The sequence below is a fragment of the Dasypus novemcinctus genome, chromosome 28 (assembly GCF_030445035.2).
Source record: "Dasypus novemcinctus isolate mDasNov1 chromosome 28, mDasNov1.1.hap2, whole genome shotgun sequence".
Lineage (NCBI taxonomy): Eukaryota > Metazoa > Chordata > Mammalia > Cingulata > Dasypodidae > Dasypus > Dasypus novemcinctus.
In genome coordinates this window covers 13583002-13598627 of record NC_080700.1, presented here as the reverse complement: position 1 = coordinate 13598627, position 15626 = coordinate 13583002, and the positions used below count along the sequence as shown (strand labels likewise).

General features: G+C 38.7%; 1 pseudogene; it reads left to right on the top strand.

The window, feature by feature from the left end:
- The first annotated feature begins 5245 nt into the window (after positions 1-5245).
- On the top strand, positions 5246-14987 carry LOC101434200 (G2/M phase-specific E3 ubiquitin-protein ligase-like; annotated as a pseudogene).
- The last annotated feature ends 639 nt before the right edge of the window (positions 14988-15626 follow it).

Genomic DNA, 15626 nt, shown 5'->3' with positions numbered 1-15626 from the left:
AAACAAGGATCACCTTTCCACCAGTTCCAAATAACACATTCATTATTTTCTTCAAAGTCCTTATGGGAAGTACTTTTAGCATATATATATTCTACAAACAGTTTTGTCAAAGCAATCAAGGCCTTTTCCATCAAATGCCTTACAGTTCTTCTAGCCTCTACCTATTATGCAATTCAAAACCCATTCCACATTTTTCTTTTCGCAATAGCAGCACCCCACTCCTGGTATCAAAATCTGTTTTGGTTTCCTAGGCAGATCTATATCATGAAATAGGCCATGTTAAACAATGATAATTGATTTACTCTGTTTTGAGGCCAGGAAAATTTCCAAATCAAGACACTGACAGGAAACAGATGTGGCTCAACAAATTGGACTTCTGTCTACCATATAGGAGATCCAGAGTTCGATGCCCAGGGCCTCCTGTTGAGGGCAAACTGTCCTAGATGGCAAGCTGGCCCACACGGAGTCTGGCCCACGTGGGAATGCTGCCCCATGCATGAGTGCCACCCTGTGTGGAATCCCGTGCAGTACAGGAAAGCCTCCCTGCACAGGCGTGCCAGCTGATGCAGAGAGCTGGTGCAGCAAGATGATGCATCAAGTGACACAAAAGGGAGAAAATAAGAAGACATAACAGAACAGGGAGTTGAGGTGGCACAAGAGAGTAATCACCTCTCTTACACTCCAGGAAGTCCCAGGATCAGTTCCTGGAGCCACCTAATGAGAATACAAGCAGACACAGAAGAAAACACAGCAAATGGACACAAAGAGTAGACAATGGGAGGAATGGGGGTAGGGGGAGAAATAAATAATAAAATAAACAACAACAACAAAAAGACACTATCAAGGCAATGTTTTCTTCCTGAAGATCAGTTGCTGGCAATCCTTTGTTCTGTCATACAGCAAGGCATATGACAGCACTGCTGGTCTTTCCCTTCTCTTCCAGGATTCATTGATTTTTGCTTCTTGCTGCCATGGCTTTCTACATCTCTAAATTTCAGTCTCTCATAAAGGACTCCAGTAGTAGACTTAAGAGTCATCCTGATTTAGGTGGGTAGCACATTAAGTGAAGTATTCTCATCATAAGGTCCCATTTATAATGGGTTCACATGTCCAGGAATGGATTAAATTTAAGGATGTGTTTTACTGGGGTACATACAGCTTTAAACACCACACCTCTCTACTTGGAATACTTCAAAGCCAACCTTATCCTTCAGAATAAAACCTTTAGGCTCTAGGTAGTATTGTCCCAGCTATCTCCACAATCTTGCATCTCTTCTTTCACTCATCATTCATCGGACCCTTACTGTTTCTCCTCCCAGAAACTCTCGTTCAGCAGATATCCAAATGGCTCATTCCCTCACCATCTTTCAGAGTTTTGTTGCAATCATATCAGATAGAACTTCTCCATCCTTCTATATTTTTCTTCTTAGACCTGATCACCACTCGGTATATTTTTTTTGTTCACTCTCTTTTCCCTCCCACTCTCCACCCAATATCTCTGACTATAAATACCATGAAAGCAGAGGCTCTGTCTTATGCACTGCTCTATCTTTAGTGTCTGAAACACTGTCTAGCACAAAAAAGGAAATCAATTAATATTTTCTGAGTTAAAAAATGAGTGCCTTCTTTACCTGAAATATTCTTTAAATGTAAACTAGCTTTATCACAAGGATACTAATACATCATAGAAGTTAGTTATCCATATTTAATAACTTAGAGATATCTTCTATAAGGCAGCCATTGCTGGCATAAGAAAATTTCATTTTGTTTTAGAATATATGTGTTATGCAAATCACCACCATTCTGAAAGAAAGATATTTATTTCTCAGTATTCACCAAGGCAATAGCAAACACTTTTGCTGAGCCTTTAAGAGATGACCAAGTTCAGAACTATAGAAGGAATTACTGATTTGGATCTTAAAGCTTTCTACTTACTTAGAAAAAAATGGGTACATCTCTTAACTACTCAAGTAACTACTAGAAATTAATTCTGAGTTAAAATACACTAACACAGCTATCAGCTAATGAATAGTATATACTTTGTGATTTATGCTCTGATTTCTTTCTGTTTATTCTGACAACCATCTCAATTTTGCTACCTAATCTCACTCTATAAATAAAGGAAAAACATTTTTCTGTTCCATTTTCCTCCTCCCAGTTGCCCCTTTTTCTCATTTGATCTCATTTTTAGCTTTTTATTTCTGATAGGAAGTGGAATTCTATGTATTCGATTTACAATGGCCTGTATCTTCATCAAGGTTGTTTCAGTGATACTGAAATCTTAAAACTGGTAACTGCAGCTAGTCAGAAAGTATTTCTACAATAATAAGGTAGCAATTTCTATGTTCATTTTTTATGGGAAGTTTCTTAATGAATTTTTAAAGCATGTATTTTTCCTATGCCAGCTCACTGATGCCAGAAGAAATTTCTTGGTTTGATAATTGCAGAAATGGTACAAGATGTTAGGAAATAGAGACTGTGATTTTCTTATTTTCTCTAAGAAAGCTCAATCACAGTTTGTTTTAAGGCAAAATAGTCACAAGCTGCAAGAGTAGGGTCCAACAAACTATAGCCCTCAATCAAATCCAGCTTTGGGCTTGCTGTGGAAGAGTCGTTTCATTTTAAAGGGTTGTAAAGAAAGAATATGCAACAGAGACTATATGAGACCTAAAATATTTATTACCATGCACTTTATTTTAAAAAGTTTGATGATATCTGTTCTGAAGTGTAGTCTGAAATTCAAATTTAGGATATCTTTTGCCAAGAAAAAGTGAAAATATCGTTTCTATCACAATAACATATCTGGGAATATATACTAAATGCAGTAATGTACTGGAACTGGTTCATAATAGTAAGACCTGACTGGCCATATCCAGGAATCAGCTATCAGTGGCAATGTTTACACCATGAAAATTAGCAAATGCTACAAATAGTGCTTTGGTGGAATTATTTATGTTTGTTTTGCTCATTTGTTTGAGATCCAGTTTATTAGTATACAATTGACAATTTCATCCCTACATGAATTATAAAGTAATATTTCTATCATAGAATATTAGAGTTGAAATGATCTTGCACAAACCTCTGTCTAATCCCAGTGAAGTTGTCCTTGGCCTTTCTCATACACTTCATCTGACTGAAAGTCTGCTTCTTGAAAAGTAGCCCTTTCTCTTAGGGATTTGTATAACAACCACCGTGGACTTCCATTTCTGTAATATTGACTAAAAACCTTGCTACAAAATGCAGAGAAATTCTAGAAGAAGTATAGCAAGCATTCTTTTAAAAGCATAACTTCCATGCCTTCCCCCTGATAAGGGACATGAAATGAGCCTCCCTGGCACCAAGGGAGTATTAACAAGCACCAATTAGTGATGCTTCTTGACCAAAAGGGGGAAATATTAAATACAAATTATTTCTTATGGCTAAGAGATTTCAAAGTGAATCAAGAGATATTTCCAGAGGTTGTGCTTGTTCACCTCTCTGAAGGCTCTCACTTCTGCCACAGTAAACAATGCCTCAAGCAGGAGCAGGAGTGCTCCAGAGGGCTCTAGAGACATCTGGACCCAATAAGTGAGGCAGACAACCCCAGGAAATTGGCACCCCATCTGCAGACCTTGAAATATACCATAACCTATCTCCCCAAAGAATCAGAGTTAGATTCACTTATAATTTCCCGACACTTGGTTCTTTTGCCCCTTTATTTGAACCTATAATTAGCACTACAGCTTTTAAATATATGTCCCAGAGGCTTAAATTTTTGGTCTGTTCATATGCTCAAATCTCAGCAGAGTTGCAACTAAATACCTATTACCCAGTTCATCAGACTCACCCAGGACTACTAACAAGGAGATGATGATGGACAGCTCCCATCCCAAAACCCAGAGTATCTACATCCACAAGCAAGACAGTTCCATCCATCTGCCCATGGGATCTAAGCCCCCTCTCAATCAGAAACAGAGTGGGCATCATTATCCCCAAGTCCTCAAGATTGAGGAATGAACAAACATAAGGGGGGGAATGCAACTGTGGACCAAAGTAGACTTTTTATTATTCTCATAATGGAAGAACTTGTAAATATATAAGTTCTTATATATATAAAGGCAGTGGTCACCAGAGGTTCTGAGGCGAGGAAGAAGGAACAGATATAAAATGTGGCATTTGAGGGGCATTGTACTTATTCTGCCTGGTATTGCAGTGACAGGTACAGGCCATTATACATTTTGTCAAAATCTATAAATTGTATGTGTAATGTGTAAACCATAATGTAAACTATAGAACATGGTTAGCAGCAACACTTCAATATTTGTTCATCAATTGTAACACTAATGAAAGATGTTGTTAATGGGGGAGGGGTGGGGTATATGGGAATCCCCTGTATTTTTTTATGTAACTTTCATATAATATAAAACTTCTTTAAAAATAAAGGGAAAAAAAGCAAAAAAAAAAAAACAAAAACAAACAAAAAACAAAACAAAACAAAACAAACATAGCTATATGAATGCATGTGTCTCCCTCAAGGAATAAAAGCCACAAGAATACTGGAACCAGATGATCTAGTGAATGAGCTGAATCTGTAGAAGCTGTATGGAGAGTTACTAGTCTCGAAATCAAAGGGCTTAGAATTTAAAATCATTCAAATACAGAAGAGGAGAGGTTGTTAACATTCAGTTTCACATATGAAGGCAGTATATTTTTGTGATTAATAAATCAATGAAAAGCTTCTAAATGAGCAATCATCCAATACCCTGTACAAGTTAATGAGAGGGAATGGTAACTTTCTAAGGTTGAATTCTGATTGGGAAAATAGTCGTCCCTGAGAAGTTACAGGCCTATGTTTCAAATTTGCTCGCTCTGGGTACTGCCAATCTGTAAAATGAACATAAAAGGGCCAATGATAATCATTAAAGACATTTGGGAGACACAGATGCAAACCTCCTTTAAAGGATAAAGGTCTTCTAATGATAATCCTGCAAAACACAAAGTTATTGAACACTGAAGGATATAACATACCTGAGAGGTTGCTTCTTGCAGGGTAGCCCATATGGTCAGCCGACCTGACAAAAACAAAACATTTTCAATAAAACTGTCAGGGGCATTTGAATCTTTCTGACCGTTGGATGGGGCTGATCCTGGTTGGTGTGTGACTCGGCGCAAGAATGGAAAAGTGCTACCGTCGGTCCTGCAACTTCTGCCAAGACCGCCTTGTAAAATACTGAAAATAAATCTGCTGACACACAGAACCTCGTTGATGTCAAGTGGAATTTGGCAGAGAGGTAAAGAAGGAGTTTATAGTTTTCTATAGAAGACATCAGGAATTAAGTGAATAGAGCTTCTAAACTGAAAGCCTGTCTTTGCAAGAAATCTGGTGCTTTAATTGGATATGTTGCACCCCGATATAAAAGAAGTTATCATTTTCCATGTGGCCTTCAGAGAGAATGTATTTTCCAGATTACTGGCAATTTTGGGTCATTTTGTTGGAACCATCAACCTGTTCAAATAATTACATCTAATATTTATAGAGAGTCCTTACCATGTACCGCTTGGAATTTATTGAGCCTGGTCCAACATAATAGTATATTATGAAGTCCTTGTTGTAAAAATGCTTGGTTTCACAGAAACTGTTTACAGTTTCATGCAATAAATGCAGGAGTGTTTTTCTTCAGATGCACGTATGCAATAATAGTGCTGCATTTCAGAAAGAGATGTTGAGAATGGGAATTCATATTCCTAAAAAAGATGTGTCTTGGGAACTAGCAGAAAATGCTTATTGAGAGCTTTTGCAGCATCATGAGCATTGTGATTTCCAAGGATGTTGCTGTAAAGGGCAAGAATATAATGCACTTGACAGCAAATGAGAAATAAAACACGGTCAGTGTTGTGGTTCTAGTGGAACCCGTTTAGACTGTTGCTCACCACAAACATGGGAACAAAATGGAGAGTGTTTGGAATGTGGAAGGTATCATCTACAGTTCAGGGGATTTCAAAAGAAGCCAAAAAAACTTAGCCAATATCAAATAACATGGACATGAATGATTGTTTGTTAGAAGAGTCATCACCAAAATTACTCTGTCACCTGGAGCCCAGATCTAATGAGAACACCCCTGGAAGTCCCACTGGTCTGGACAGGAGCAAGGAATCAACCTGTTAGAAGAAGGAAAGGCAGAAATTTAGAAGAGATATTTAAACTGTATTAATAGAGTTAGGATTCCAAATTAAAAGAAAAACTAAAAGATTATATATCAACAAAGCCTAGCAGGGCAAGATGGTGGCTGAGTGAGCTTACTGGATGGTGTGTCCTGCAAAGAAGTGGCTGGGAAGCATTGGAGGTTCTCCAGGACCAGGCTGTTTCAGGATTTTTGCAGGGCAAGAAGTGTCTGGACATCGATTTGGTGGGAAGGTAAAGGAGAGGATTAGTCTATAAGATATAATTGAAACTCTATTGCACGGAGGTGAGAGATGCATGTGGGATGCTCCCTCCTGGGGGGTGGGGTGGAGCCACAGAACCGGCACTGTGGTCACGCTTTTTGGAGGCTCTGCAGTACTGGGGAATTCGCGAGTCCTGGGCGGGCTGTTAGGGGGTTGACAGGACGGGACTCCTTTGCAGACCAATTTGGGGAGACAAACGGGGGATTTGTTGCAAAGTAGGGAATTTTTGATCACTGGACACAAGTAATAGTGCTTCTGCCTGGAGCCCCACCCCCACAAGCCCGGCTGCCGATCTGCAGCAGACACAGATTGCTGGCAATAAAGGAACATAATTGGGAGGCTGTTACAGGGTGTGCCCGGGGGGTCACGTCTGGAAGCTGATTGGGGAATATTTTGCGAAGCTTGGAAATTCCGGTTTTGGACTCTGTTGTCGGCATTTCCAGCTGGAGCCCCACCCCTGGGCCTGGCTTCTGATCTGCATCATTAAATTGGCTGCAGTGTAGAGGTGCCCTCAGGTGGCCGTTCCAGGGGCTTAAAGGGTGGGAGCTGTCCTGAAGCCGAATTGATGATACATCCATAGAATAGACCCCAGTGAGTGAGTGAATTGTGGGATTCAGACATAAGATAGAGTTTGCAGATCTGACTTCCCCCATAGGGCTGGCACCCAGCTGCAGGGATCCCTGAAGGCTATGTTACACTGTGGTGCTCCCAGGCTCCCTGTTGACCAGATTTGAGGTTGCCAGGTCTGAGTCCCCTAAAGCCTGGTGGCCCACACCCCAAAGACTCACACCTCTTGAGTCTTCAATATCTCAGACTTTCCATCCCTGAATCCATCACGCTGTGAGGTCCATCTGAGGTCCTTGAATGCCCTAGCCCTCAATGTTTGCATTTTTCTTTTTTGTTTCATTTTGTTTTGTTTTTATTTTCATTTTATCTTATTTTTTATTTTTTTTAATGTCCTGATTGCTAACATTGCATTCTTTTCTCCCAGTGTATCCCCAAAAGTTTTTTTTCAGTTATTTACAGTTTTTTTTTTTGTTGGTGTTGCTGTTGTGGTTGGTGTATATCTTTGTTTTTCTTTCCCCTACCTGTTCCTCTCCCTTTACCCACCCCTTTTTTCTTCCTTCCTTTATTCTCTTTTTTTTCTGTTTTTTTCCCTCTCTCTCTTGTCCCTCATTTTCTTCTTCTTTTATTTTATCTTAATTATACAATAGGTGCTGCAGGGAACACCTCACATTTGCTGGGTTTTCTCATCCGCCACTGCCTCATTTCTGTGTGAATTGATTTTGGCGACCTACACTATCCCCTTTCCCCTACATCTTGATATCCTCCATCATCTACTGTCTCTCCTATATTCCACCTCCCTTTCTTTGATCCACAAAGTGTCTAACTCTTAATTTCTAATACCTTTGTTTTCTTTTCTGTCTGTTATCCACTCTTGAAATTACTACCTGTCTTTTCTCTTTCCCTCTCTCATGAAAATACTAGCTTTTAAATTCATACCATATTCCTCCCATATTCAGTCGACTACCTCATTATAGGTACTCTACCTACTGCTATAACTCTACACAACTTACATGAATCTAATATCCATCCTCCCAGATCTCATAATGTTGCTCTGTTAACATTTATCACCAATACTACTTTACACTTTTTCCTTGCTTACACAATTGCCTTTCCCTGGCCATAATACTTTCCTTTAAAGTGAACTCAACCAGCAATAAGAAATTAGAATAAAAAGAAAAAAGTGACAAAGAGAAGATATAACACTTATGCAAAAACAGCAGCTAATTAATCCCCAAGACTAGACAAAGAAGCTAAGGAACTGATTAAACCCGTCAAGATAAAATGATGACCAGACAGTAACAAAAATCTACAAACTGAACAAGTACTCAGGAAAACATGGCTGAATCCAATGAACAAACTAAAAATCAGGAAGGGGAGCAGAACTTCACACAAGAAATGAAAGATCTCAGAACATTTATCACCGACAAATTTAATGAAGTAAAGGAAGAGGTTAACAATATGAAGACAACACTTGGAGGGGAAATTGCAGACATATGCAAAAAGATAACAGATATGATGAGAATGAACACCACAGTTCAAGAAATCAAAAATACACTTGCAGCAAATATCAGCAGACTAGAAGAGGCAGAGCAGAGAATTAGTGATGTGGAAGACAGTACATCAGAAATCAAACAGATAGTAGAATTGGTCGATAAAAAGATAGAAAAAATCCAGCTAGGACTTAGGGACCTGAATGATAATGGAAAATGCTCAAATATATGTATTACAGCCATCCCAGAAGGAGAAGAGAAGGGAAAGGGATCAGAAGGAGTGTTGCAGGAAATAATTGCTGAAAACTTCCCAAATCTACTGAAAGAGACAGATGTACATATCCAAGAAGCACAGCATACTCCAATTGTCATAAACCCCAACAGGCCCACCCCAAGACATATACTTGTCAAATTATCCAATGCTAAAGATAAAGAGAAAATTCTGAAAGCAGCAAGAGGAAAGAAAACCATCACATACAAGGGAAGCTCCATAAGATTAAGTGCTGATATCTCATCTGAAACCATGGAGGCAAGAAGGCAGGCAGTGGCATGATATAGTCAAGGTACTAAAAGAAAAAAATTTCCAACCAAGAATACTCTATCCAGCTAAACTAGCATTCAAAAATGATGGAGATTTCAAAATATTCACAGATAAAACAGAAACTGAAAGAGTATGCCAACAAGAAACCATCCCTTCAAGAAATTCTAAAGGGAGTTCTGCAGAAAGAAAGGAAAAAACAGGACAGGCAGAGTGGAGGAGAGTGTAAGAGCAACAAAAATGACAAAAACAGAAGGGAAAAAAAGAGCAATCAAAATATGACAAACACAAGTCCAATCAAAATATGGCTAACACAAATAATTCCTTGAAAGTAATAATACTGAATGTCAATGGATTAAACTCACCAATCAAAAGATTTAGACTGGGACATTGGATAAGGAAATATGACCCAACTATATGCTGTCTACAAGAGTCACATCTTAGATTCAGAGACTCATGGAGGTTGAAAGTGAATGGCTGGAAAACAATCATACAAGCAAACAATAACCAAATAAAGGCAGGAGTAGCTATATTAATGTCAAACAAAATAGACTTTAAATGTGAAACAATTGTGAGAGACAAAGAAGGATACTACATTTTAGTGAAAGGGACAATCTGTCAAGAAGTTCGAACAATCATAAATATTTATGCTCCTAACAAGAGTGCCTCTAAATACGTGAGGCAAATGCTGGAAAAACTAAGTGAAAGAATAGATGCATCTACAGTTATAGTGGGGGATTTTAATACAACACTATCAACTCTGGAGAGAACATCTCAAAAGAGAATCACTAAAGAAACAAAACATTTGAACAGGATATTAGAGGACCTGGATCTAATAGACTTATATAGATCAAATATTAAGGAATAAATTTAACTAAAGATGTAAAAAACTTATACAATGAGAACTATAAAAGACTGTTCAAGGAAATCAAAGAAGACCTAAATAAATGGAGGAATATTCCTTGTTCATGGATAGGAAGACTAAATATTATTAAGATATCTATCCTCCCAAAACTGATCTACACATTCAATGCAATCCCAATAAAAATCAACACAGCCTTCTTTAAGGAACTAGAAAAACTAACTATGAAATTTATTTGGAAAGGAAAGAGGCCCCGAATAGCCAAAGACATATTGAAAAATAAAAACAAAATTGGAGGAATCACACTACCTGACTTCAAAATATACTACAAAGCTACAGTAGTGAAAACAGCATGGTATTGGCATGAGGAGAGACACACAGACTAATGGAATCGAACTGAAAGTTCTGATATAGAAACTCATATATATAGGCATATAATATTCGATAAAGCTACCAAACCCTCTCAACTGGGAGAGAGTGGCCTATTCAACAAATGGTGCCTGGAGAACTGGATATCCAAAAGTAGAAGAATGAAAGAGGATTACTATTTCACACCTTAAACAAAGATCAACTCAAGATGGATCAACGACCTAAATATAAGAGCCAAGACCATAAAGACCTTGGAAAGCAGTGTAGGGAAACATCTACAGGACCTTGTAATAGGAAATGTCTTCATGAATATCACACCAAAAGCACGAGCAGCAAAAGAACTAATAGATAAATGGGACTTCCTCAAAATTAAAACCTTCTGCACCTAAGGAGTTTCTCAAGAAATTAAAAATGGAACCCACACTGTGGGAGAATATATTTTGCAACCATTTATCTGATAAGAGACTTATAACTTGCATATATAAAGAACTCATATATCTTGAAAATAAAAGGATAACCCATTTAAAAAATGGGAAAAAGATTTAAAGAGACACTTCTCCAAAGAAGAAATACAAATGGCTAAAAAGCACATGAAAAAATGCTCCAAATCTCTAGCTATCAGGGAAATGCAAATCAAAACTACAATGAGATACCATCTTACTCCCATAAGATTGGCAGCTATGAAAAAAACAGAAGAATACAAATGCTGGAGAGGATGTGAAGAAAGGGGAACACTCATCCACTGCTGGTGGGAATGCAGAAGGATCCAACCATTCTGGAGGACAGTTTGGCCGTTTCTCAAAAAACTAACCATAGATTTGCCATATGACCCAGCAATACCACTGCTGGGTATATACCCAGCAGAACTGAAAACAAGGACACAAACAGATATATGCACACCAATGTTCATAGCAGCATTGTTCACTATTGCCAAAAGTTGGAATCAACCCAAATGCCAATCAACAGATGAGTGGATCAATAAAATGTGGTATATACATACAATGGAATACTACTCGGCTGTAAGAACAAATACACTACAAACACACGTGATAACATGGATGAATCTTGAGAACTTTATGTTGAGTGAAGGAACCCAGGCATTTAAGGAAAAATACTACATGACCTCAATGATATGAAATAAGCAAGCTGCCTCAGAGAGCTAGAGACTGGAAAATAGGCTTACAGGAAATCGGGGGGTGGAGAAAGGATGTGAGCCGACGTCTGCAGGGGTGGAATCTATGATGAGCTGGCGGTAAGTATGAGCACAAATAAGAAATAAAATGGGGGCAAGGGGTTGCCTTCGGGTGGGGTTTTGTGGGTTTGAGGGGGGCTGGGGATGGGCGGATAGGTAATATTGCCCACAAAATTGGGGGGAGGGAGGGGCAACATACGAACATAGAGTGTCAGGTGTTGGTTGAGAGTAAAATGCTGAGAAAATCGTATCAAAATATAATTAGGAGGGTTACCTGTTTAGGATGCTCGGAGGGAATGGTCTGATGCGGAATGGACTCCTGAGGAATGTCTGAATGCTCATTTTTCCAGGGTGGGTTGTACCATTGGGTAGAGACCCAAGAAGTGAGAGTTGGGGTGGACCCACATCCTGGGGAAGACTACTGCCATTAAATAGAGAGAACTGTATTTCTTGAGAGAAAGGGTGGCTCCCAGGGCATTAGGGCAGTTGAGCAAGTCAGGCCCTGAACACTGTTGCAAGTATTTCTGGATGTAGCTCTTCAGGAAATGGAGATTGCCTGTTGCTGTGGGCCCCAAGGGGAGGGGAAAATGGATGTTGAATGGATGGAACCAAGGTAAATGTGGGGGCAAGAAAGGAGTTTCGCGAGAGTACACGAGGATGAATATAAAGCATGGAATATTACACCAAAAACATATAGGTGATGACAGACTATTAATGTAAACCATAATGAAAACATAGGGTAACTAAAAAATTTAGAAAACTGTATATCCTAAAGTATGGACCACATTGTAAGCACAAATGTCACCTTGTTTGAAAGCTATTGTTTCAGGGTCTGTACATCAGTTTCAGTAAATATGATATGAATAAGTTAAAAGATTATCACTGTGGAAGGGAAAAGGTTTTATGGTGGATGTGTGGGAGTACTGTATATTGTATATATGAATTACTGTGATCTAAGACTCTTGTGAAGAGAAGCTCAATAATTAGGAAAAAAGAAAAGAAAAAGATAGGATGTAGAAATTTTTCCAAATCCATATGTACTCTAGATCTAACCTTTAAACTCATCGCTATATTCTATTTTACTAGTAGGGGAACCTGACATTATATCAGGATTCACTTTACAGGAAGTTTTGGATCACAGAGTGGTTCAACAATGGCGGCAGAGGAATACTGGTATGGGATGTAATTGACAGGCTATATATGGTTGACAGGGAGTTATATAGGGCATATGTCCAGGGTGCATGGTAATGTTTAGATATACTCATAGTGGAAACAATTAAAAACAACAGCTGGGGGTGTACTGGGTTCCTGGCCAGGGCGGCTCTGTCCTGGTCCCTAGGGGAGCAGCGGCCGTCCCCCAGGTGCAATGGTAAGAACCAGGAAGGAATGATGGTCCAACAGTGGGTTCCTGATACTAATGACTATGCTTGTGAGCCTATACGCCTGATATAAGAACAAGGCCTAGAGCAGCACTGTGCCTGGGAGTTTCCTCCTGACAGCCTTCATGTTACTCAAATGTGGCCAGTCTCGAAGCCAAACTCAGCATGTAAATGCAATGCCTTCCCCCCAGCGTGGGACATGACACCCGGGGATGAGCCTCCCCTGGCACTGAGGGATCACTACCAAGTACCTGCTGATGATGCAACTAGAAAATGACCTTGAATTAAAGGTTCAACACGGACCAGCAGAATATCCCTGTCTACATACAATAACAGGAGTTAAAAATGCTGTTTGACCTAAAGTAAGGGGGAAATGGAAAGGAGAAATGAGTTTATATGGCTATGAGTTGCTAAAAAAGAGTCTGGAGGTTGTCAGAAGGATTGCGCTTATGCACACCTGAGCAGAGTCTCAGAGACAGATAAAGTAGATAGAACTCCAGGTATTGGATCTTTTGAGGGCAAAAGAGACCCACAGATTCTATGGTCATGGCAGATGGGGTTTACTGCCATGTCAGTAAGCCCTTCTTTGGAGCTGCTCTTTCTGAGTGATGGAGCTGGACACAGATGGGATCTCTTTTCACAAGACTTTCTTGCTACTTTACTGGAATTGTAGTTGGTGCTGCGGTTTAAGATATATCTAGGGGATTTGAATCTCTGGACTGACAATATGATAGCCAGGCCCTGAGCCTCAACAGACTTCAGCTCCTACACTCTGATTTATTGGACTTACCCCACTCAGCTAACATGGAGTTGAAGAAGGTCAACCACCACACCATGGAGCCTAGAGTGCCTACAACTGAAAGCAGGAGGATTACATCCAGTATCCATGTGGAATCTAAGCCCCCTCTTGACATAGAATTGCAATGAACACAACCAATCCAAGGTCCACAGAGAAAATGTGGCATTGGTGTGGGAAAAGTGGCCATGGTGGCTGCTGGGTGCAGGGAATGGGAGGAAGAGATGAGATGTGGAGGCGTTTTTTGGGACTTGGAGTTGTCCTGGGTGGAGCTTCAGGGACAATTACAGGACATTGTAGACCCCCCAGGGCCCACTGGATGGAACATGGGAGAGTATGGGCTATGATGTGGACCATTGACTATGAGGTGCAGCAATGCCCAGAGATATACTTACCAAATGCAATGGATATGTCATGATGATGGGAGAGAGTGTTGCTGTGGGGGGAGTGGTGGGGTAGGGGCAGTGTGGTTGAATGGGACCTCATATTTTTTTAATGTAATATTTTTAAAAAATGAATTAAAAAATAAAAAAAAATAAAATAAAAATCCCAAAGCCAATATCTGGAAGAGTGCCTTTGATAGATTCAGAAATCAAAGCTTTAATCCTGCATACTCAATTGAAATAGCATATGTTAATGAAAATGATAAATTTGGCCAAGAGCGTCCTGGATCAAAACAAGAAATTCTGAATCTTTTAATGCAGCATATTGAAAGTGCATCATTGTTTGAAGGGTCCTTGTCAAATAACTTGCCTCTTAATGCTCAAGATAAATACTACAACTAATATGGCTGACTTAAACACAGCAACAAATGCATGCTCTAACTACCTACAGCTTATTGGATGTCTTAGAAATTAAATGATAAATATATGTTGGTAAAAGACATACTTTTCTACCATGTAATTAAGAGAGCCCAAACACCCTTCGAAAGTTTTAAGGAGGGTCTGAAAACTCTTCGCTTGGTAGAGAAAATTATGACTTCTCCAGAAGCATTTTGCAGCATCCTCTGTCATAAACCTTATCATCTTTCTGTGAAAATTCTTAGTGATCTTTTTACAGTCTACCCGTTGTCTAATGTAAAACTTTGGGATTTTGGAACAGTTACTTACAAGCTATTGAAAATGATAAATCTGCAACAACAATGGAAGATACTCTTACTTTTGCAACTGGTTGCAGTTCCATTCCATCTACTGAATTTAAATCCACTCCTTCAAATGAGTGCCTGCATATGGATTTTCCTATTAAAAACAAGTGTAGTATCTCTTCCAATAACTAATGTATATAAAGAATTTCAAGAAAATATGGACTTTGCCATAAAAAACACTTTTAAGACTAGAAAAGGAAGATAGTTCTCACTATTTGGGGCATTAAAATGTTTCTTTGAACAAAGATGTTTCTTTTAAAATTACTATTGAGCCTTTCTTTTGTTTCAGAAATCTGTCCATCATCACTTTTGAACAAACTTGTCAACTTCTTGGCCCAATAAAATTTATATGAACATGAAGTAATGCTTTGACCATTTAAGCTAAAAAAAATTTTTGTTGAGTTGTACTAATCAAAATTGGTGATTTTTTTCATTGTCTTAATATACATCTTCATAAATCTCAATATAAATACTTACAGAATGACTGTACAGACTTTCTTGAAGCATAGTAGTATAATATATAAGGAAAAAATATTTTACTACTTTTGCAAATTATGAGCTGGAAGAAGCTACAGTGATTTTTCCTTTTTATGCAATTTTCAAATTATTTCTTATTTTCTTTAACCTAAGGCATTTTGTAGAAAAGCTAAATGGATAATTCCTCTTATATAAATCAGAGGTATATACTCTGGGCTGTATGTTTATGTGTGATTTTCTAAAACGGCACTAAGTAGGTTGTTAAAAATGCTTGAAAATTATTGATTTATATTAAAACAGAACCATACTGCAGTTAGATTATATATAATGGGAAGTATTATTATATAAAAAGCAAAATTGCACAATATTCTGAAAGCTACAGACATTCC